Here is a 6,134-nt window from a genome sequence, read left to right on the forward strand (position 1 = left end):
CGGTGGTATATGTATGTGGTGTAGTGTGGTGTGTATGTGGTGGTATAGTGTGGTATGTGTATGTGGTGTGGCGTGCATATGTGATGTGGTGTGGTGTGTGTATGTGGTGTATATATTCTATTTGAATGGAGTAGAGGGTGTGGGTGGTATAGAATGGGTGTGGTGAGGGAATGGAGCATGTTTAGTGTATGTATAAGGAGTGTGGCACAAAGGATATAGGAGTGAGAATACGAAGTATAAGTGTGTTATGCATGTATAGTATGGCAGGGTGTGGGATGTATGTATATGTGTATATTCTCTCTCTCTCTCTCTCTCTCTCTCTCTCTCTCTCTCTCTCTCCATATATATATATTTTTTTTTTCCTGAGGTGGGGGATGTGTTGGGTAAGGGTCAGGCCTAAAAGCAGTCTTCCAGCCTCACTGGCTTACTGGTGGCTGGACCAAATCTGCTCCACAACTGCTTGGGAAACAACAAACAAAGGGCTCCTTTACTGGGGCTCCCATGGACAGAATCAGATGTCCCAACAAACCCATAAATTGGATGTGTCACCTCTCAGGCCCTGTGTCCAAAAGTTCCCCAACTCAAATCCGCCATTCCTCACCCCCTGGGATCAGAGTCCTTATGAACTGAATATTCCTGGTGCCCTGAATCCAAACAACTCTGAAGCCTCGCTTGCCTTCCCAGTGCACTCTGCCTCCTCCACCCACATAGCTGAGGTCACCCTGGCCCAGCCTCTTTTGCAACTTTCCCAAGTCTGTGCACAGAAAGAAAGGAGGAAAACTCAGAGGGAAGTAGCCTCTCACCAAAACCGTTTACGTTCTCAATACTGGCCAGACTGAAACTGCCACTTGGAGAAAAGAGGCCCAGACCCAGAACTCCCACCTGTGCGAGGTGAGTGCTGAAAGCCATGGCTGTAAGTAGCCGGCAGCCTTGCATGTGTCCTTGCATGTGCCCATCGGTGCCGGAACTGTTTGGGTGCTGGTGAAGAAGAGTAAAACTTGGGTGCAGAAACGAGGCTAAGAATCTGGCTGGCACAGAGTTTTAATCCTGCCCAAAGACCCCTGCACTGCAGGAAGTTCCTGGGTGTGGTGGAGAAAGGACTTCCCTGTCAATCACAGGGAGCTGGGGCCCAGCTTGGGAACCCGCAAAGGCAGCAATACCAGACAGGACAGCAGCTCAAAGGAGGCTGTCATTATGCCTCTAGACCTGCAGGGCCTGGGAGAAATGAGAGCCTTCCAAGAGGGATAGGTCCTAATGCATCTGCTGGCTCCTTGGTACATGGACAGGGCGCCGTCTGGGATGAAAATTTGGAAGCTATCAGAGAAAGATGAGCTCTTAAAATAAGAAAAGATTCCTCTTGTTCTAATCCATAAGAATTTCTCCTGACGAAGAGCTACAGTGTAGGAACTGATGAACAGAATTGGGCAGATCTGGGTTCTACTCTAAGCTGGCTACTAACCTAGTTTGTTGTTGTTCGGGGTGTGTGTGTGTGGGGGTGTTGTGTTATGTTTTGTGTGAATACTTACCACAGCATATTTGTGGAGGTCAGAGGACAGCTTTGTTGGGTCAGTTTTCTCCTTCTATCCTTACACAGGTTCTGGCAAGTACCTTTACTTGCTGAGCCACCTTGCCAGCCCACCAACTAGTTTTGACTAGAATCCATTGGGCTATAATAGCATTTTGTAAAATGCAAGTGTTCTATAATAGCTAGGCATTGCATATTGATAAAAATAATTGCTTTGGGCTTATAGATCAGTCCCCCACTACAAAGATTTTATGGAGATAGTAGTTTGTGAGTATCCTTAGACACATACTGTGTGTGCTTCTGCATAGCAGGTGTGCACTACATGGGTGTGTGGATAGACAGATGCCTGGGTGGATGAATGAATGGATACATACATAGAAAGGACACGTCACTCTTCAGGGAAGCTCCTCTGTCTGCAGCATCAGTCACCATGCTTTGGGGACAGGTGCACAGCGAGATAAGAGGCACTGTCTAGGGTACAGGTACTCTACTTGGAGAAGCAGAACAAACATCACCGCAAATAGCTTAAAGAACGAGAACAAGGAGCCTTCTGAAACCAGCGCTGTGGGTGTGCTTTACAGAGGAAGCAGGTCTAGACCTGCAAGGGTTGGGGTGGGTGCTGCCGACTGTCAAGTGATCCTGGCAGGCAGCGAAGCCTCCTGTGCCCCAAGAATCTCATTAAGCAGAAAACCTTACACTCAGCCTGTGCATCCACTGTTTGTTAGAATGAATATGGGGTGCAAAGGGGAGGAGAGAAACTGTGGAGTAAGACAAGAAGCTGGGAAAGAGTATATACTGGGCAGAGAAACGGCGTGCTGCAGAATTCTCAGCTGCCCCTGTTCACTGGTCTCCCTGACAACTTACCTAGGACCTCATCCAGGACAAGTAAGGCAAGAGACTATGTGGGATCCTGGCTGGAGTCAGTGGGAGAGGGACGTGGGAAGGTGAAGGCTGAGATTCTCAAGAGTTCTTGTAGACTAGCCACAGGCCCGAGAGCTCTGAGGCAACAGTCTTCCTTGCTTTTGTAGAGAAGCTATGGGTGGGGCCCAGCTCTGGTTTAGAAGTGCTGTGGGACAGGAGCTAGAGAAGAGGTGGCCCTGTCTGGAGTCCTGCTCTGTGTGGGCTGGGCTGGCTGGGCAGGTCCAGCATTCCAAGCCTGCTACTCACTGTTAAGTAACAGTGAAGATGACTCAGCCTTGCTGATAGGAAGATGCCTTGCTTCCCTCTTTGAAGCTCTGAGTCAGCCAGTGAAAAGAGGCCCAAAAGGGCATTGTAGCTACACCCAGCCAGGGGTAGACAACATGGGAGGGGACCTCAACTACTATCTGAAACCTGGGAGTAGTAGTCAGGAGAGCCCCGCTGCTGACTGCTCCCAAACAGACTCCTTCATTCCTGGCACCAGGCCAGCCCAGATCACTCTCTGAACCAAAGATCAAGGCTAATTTTAGATGTCAGACTCATCAAATGTTTGCCCTTTTGGGATCAGGGTATAGGAGTCTTTGGTGGCTGCACACTTCTAGGACACATCTGGAAAGGGCATCAGGACAGCAGAAGGGATAGAGAAGTTACTAGGATCAGAAGAGGCAAATAAAACCCAAAGGAAAGACTTCAACCCCACCCCTCACAACACTCCCTCTCCTAGCACCTGGTGTTGTAGAGGAATTGAGCATATTTTGTGGGTGGCCCCTAGGAGAAACCTGCCCCCCTGGTGAAAGGAACAAGCACCCAGGGCATGTTTGGCTGTTTCCCATGAGCCCAGTGCTTAGATCAGGTGACACTGAAGTCCTTCTGGTACCATGCATGCTCAACATTTGTAGCTTGAAATCCGCCCTAGTGGACATGTTAACATCATCAAAAATGGCAACCACTGCAAATCGGATCTCAGGACCTTCTCTACCAATCCCCACCCCACAAAGGTGTTAAACTGTTATCTGGATCTTTCTCAACGTTGAGACCTTGTTATGCCACATTGAGACCTTGTTATGCCACTGTAATATGACACATATGTATCATCTGCAGAGGAAGCCACAGTCATAACTGATGCCTGTTTTATCCAAGAGGTATCAGAGTGTTCAAAAGTAGTAATACTCACAGCTCAAGGTCACAGATGGGTAGATTAGGGAAGAGAAAGGGCTCTTTGACCCCAAAAGTCACAGTCATTGCCTGGCATGAGGCAGCCTCTCCCCCTCCTCCCCAGTCACGGTGATTCATCCAAATAGGAAATCATATTCAGATGACTCTGGGCAGCCATGCAGTCACATATGCTTTGTAAAGAGAGGTTGAATCAGGGTACGCCCGGGGGGAGGGAGGGAGGGAGGGAGGGAAAGGGAGAGGGAGAGAGAGGGACTTTTTGATATTTTGCAGAAACAATTTAAGATTGCAGAATAAATTTTTAAAATATATACACTTAAGATGCAATGGACACTCCTAGCTTCTCTCCTGCCTTTCCTCATCTTCTTAGATGGTATGTTCTGTGCGTTTCTAGGATACACATATGTAGGATTAAGCTCGGAGACATACTGAGTGATCTGATGCTTGGGATCAATCACACCCTGTCAGATGCTTAGATTTGGGGGGGGGTAACTTAAATTATCAGTGCATGTCTGTACACCATCACCTCGTCCTTTTTAAATGGCCTTGTACTTCAGAATATCTATGGATTGGTTGGCATTTGTGTAGAAAGTCTGGCATTAAAAGAGCCTATGCATTTGAGAGGGAGTGTGAACATGGGAAGGGTTGGAAGGAAGACACGGGGGAAGGGAGAAGTGGTATAAATACAGTGCACATATATGAAATTTTTAACTAATTTAATTTTTAAAAAAGAAAGTATGTTATTGGTGGAGATTCAGGTAGAGCAAATATGTGCTGATGGGGCCTCAAAGGGTCAAGCTATGTTAGCCTCATTCATCTCCACTTAATGGCATAGTCTTTTGGCACAGCAGCACACTTTTACAGTCCTAGATATCTGGGCATCTGAGGCAGGGGATTGCTGGTTTGAGACCAGCCCGGGGAATGGCATGAGACTCCACCTCAAAAAGGTGTGAAAGTGCAGCTCTGACAGAGTATTTGTCTAGCAGGCTCCAGGCTTCAATAATTTTTCTATGATTATAAAACAAACTGCCTAGTGTATTGGTAACCTGGTTGCACTCGTTATTTGTCTCATGGCTGTGACAACATGCTGATAAGGACATTTAAGGAAATAGGGGCTCATTTAGACTCACAGTTGAGAGAGCAATCCATCGTGAATGGGAAAAGCATGGTAGCAGGAGCAAGGGACAGCTGCTTATACTGCGCCTGCAGCCAGGAAGCAGAGAGGAACATCCCGTGCTCGGTTTGCATTCTAGTTATTCAGCCTGGGATCCTAGACCATGGGATGGTGTGTCCACGTTTAGGGTATATTTTTGCACCTCAATTACCTCAGTCTAGAAACTCACTCCTAGATGTCCACAGAAGTTTGTTTCCAAGGTGATGCTGGATCCTGTCAAACTGGCGATCAGTATCAACCATCAATGCAGTCTATAGAGCTAGACCTGAGTCTAAATCTCGGCTCCAACCCAGGCTCTCCCACTACAGGCTGTGTGTTGTTAGGAACTCCTAAATTAGCTCCTGCAAACCTCTAGTTCTTAGTAAAACAGAGACAATAATAGTGCCAACCCTATAAATATTTTGTGTGCACTAAAATAACTAACATTCTAAAACCTTAATGCTCTTAAGAAACCTCAATTTGTGCCAGTAAATATATCAAAACAATGCATCAGGTACAATAGCACACGAATTCAGTTAATGCACAAAATGTGCTATTATTTATTTGCACATCTTCAAAGCTCTCGGCAAAGTGTCCAACCAGTAAATGTCAGCATGATCCATTCCCTCTACCTCCACATGATGTGTCTACTGAGGGCAGGTCCTCACACACAGCTCCTGTTCAGCAACCCCAGGTCCCTTACTCTAATAGAACCTCTTCATCCCTCTGACTGCCTTTTCCCAGTCCACCTAAGGCTTTGTGGAACACACCAAATCTGAGCTCAGTGCCCTACATGTTCATGTACACAGATACCAAGGCTCCAAATTCTGGCGATCAGAGGGCACCAGGACACAGAAGAGCTTTCGCTGCCTTCCATCCTGGCACTAGCTTATCCATTTACTACACTGTGGTGTTGTGTAAGTTATGAGTGACTCCCCCCTGTCCCCCAACAAACACACACACACACACACACACACACACACACACACACACACATACATTTTGATGGTAAGGATGGAAGCCTTGTTCAAGTTAGGCCAGCCCTGTAGTCATGTGATGATGTGGTGGTCTTTTAAATTAAGTTGACACACTGTATCAAAGTGTTAGGAAACAGTGTTTCTTTACTCTCAGGGCCCTTCCAAAGAGATAAGTGATGCCCAGAGACCCACTCCTTCCAGAGACTTCTCAGCCACTTCTTGGTTGCTTGCCTTTGTGAGCAGCAACATTGTTGCGGTATACCAGCCCAGGTCAGTATCTTTAGTTCCCTGCCTCCACATTCCTGGGAGATGGAGAACTTTTGCTAAGTAGCTAAAAGAATGATGGATGGATGGATGGATGGATGGATGGATGGATGGATGGATGGAT

At 47.0% G+C, this 6,134-nt stretch overlaps 1 protein-coding gene across 1 annotated transcript in view; it reads left to right on the top strand.

Moving 5' to 3' along the window:
- The first annotated feature begins 778 nt into the window (after window positions 1-778).
- Rab7b (RAB7B, member RAS oncogene family) overlaps window positions 779-6,134 on the top strand; it is a 24,858-nt gene continuing 19,502 nt past the window's right edge. Inside the window, exon 1 of the mRNA XM_028764764.1 lies at window positions 779-891. The gene's annotated coding sequence lies outside the window, so the exon portion shown is untranslated. The remainder of the gene's footprint in view (window positions 892-6,134) is intronic.

The sequence above is a fragment of the Grammomys surdaster genome, unplaced genomic scaffold, assembly GCF_004785775.1.
Source record: "Grammomys surdaster isolate TR1022 unplaced genomic scaffold, NIH_TR_1.0 145, whole genome shotgun sequence".
NCBI lineage: Eukaryota > Metazoa > Chordata > Mammalia > Rodentia > Muridae > Grammomys > Grammomys surdaster.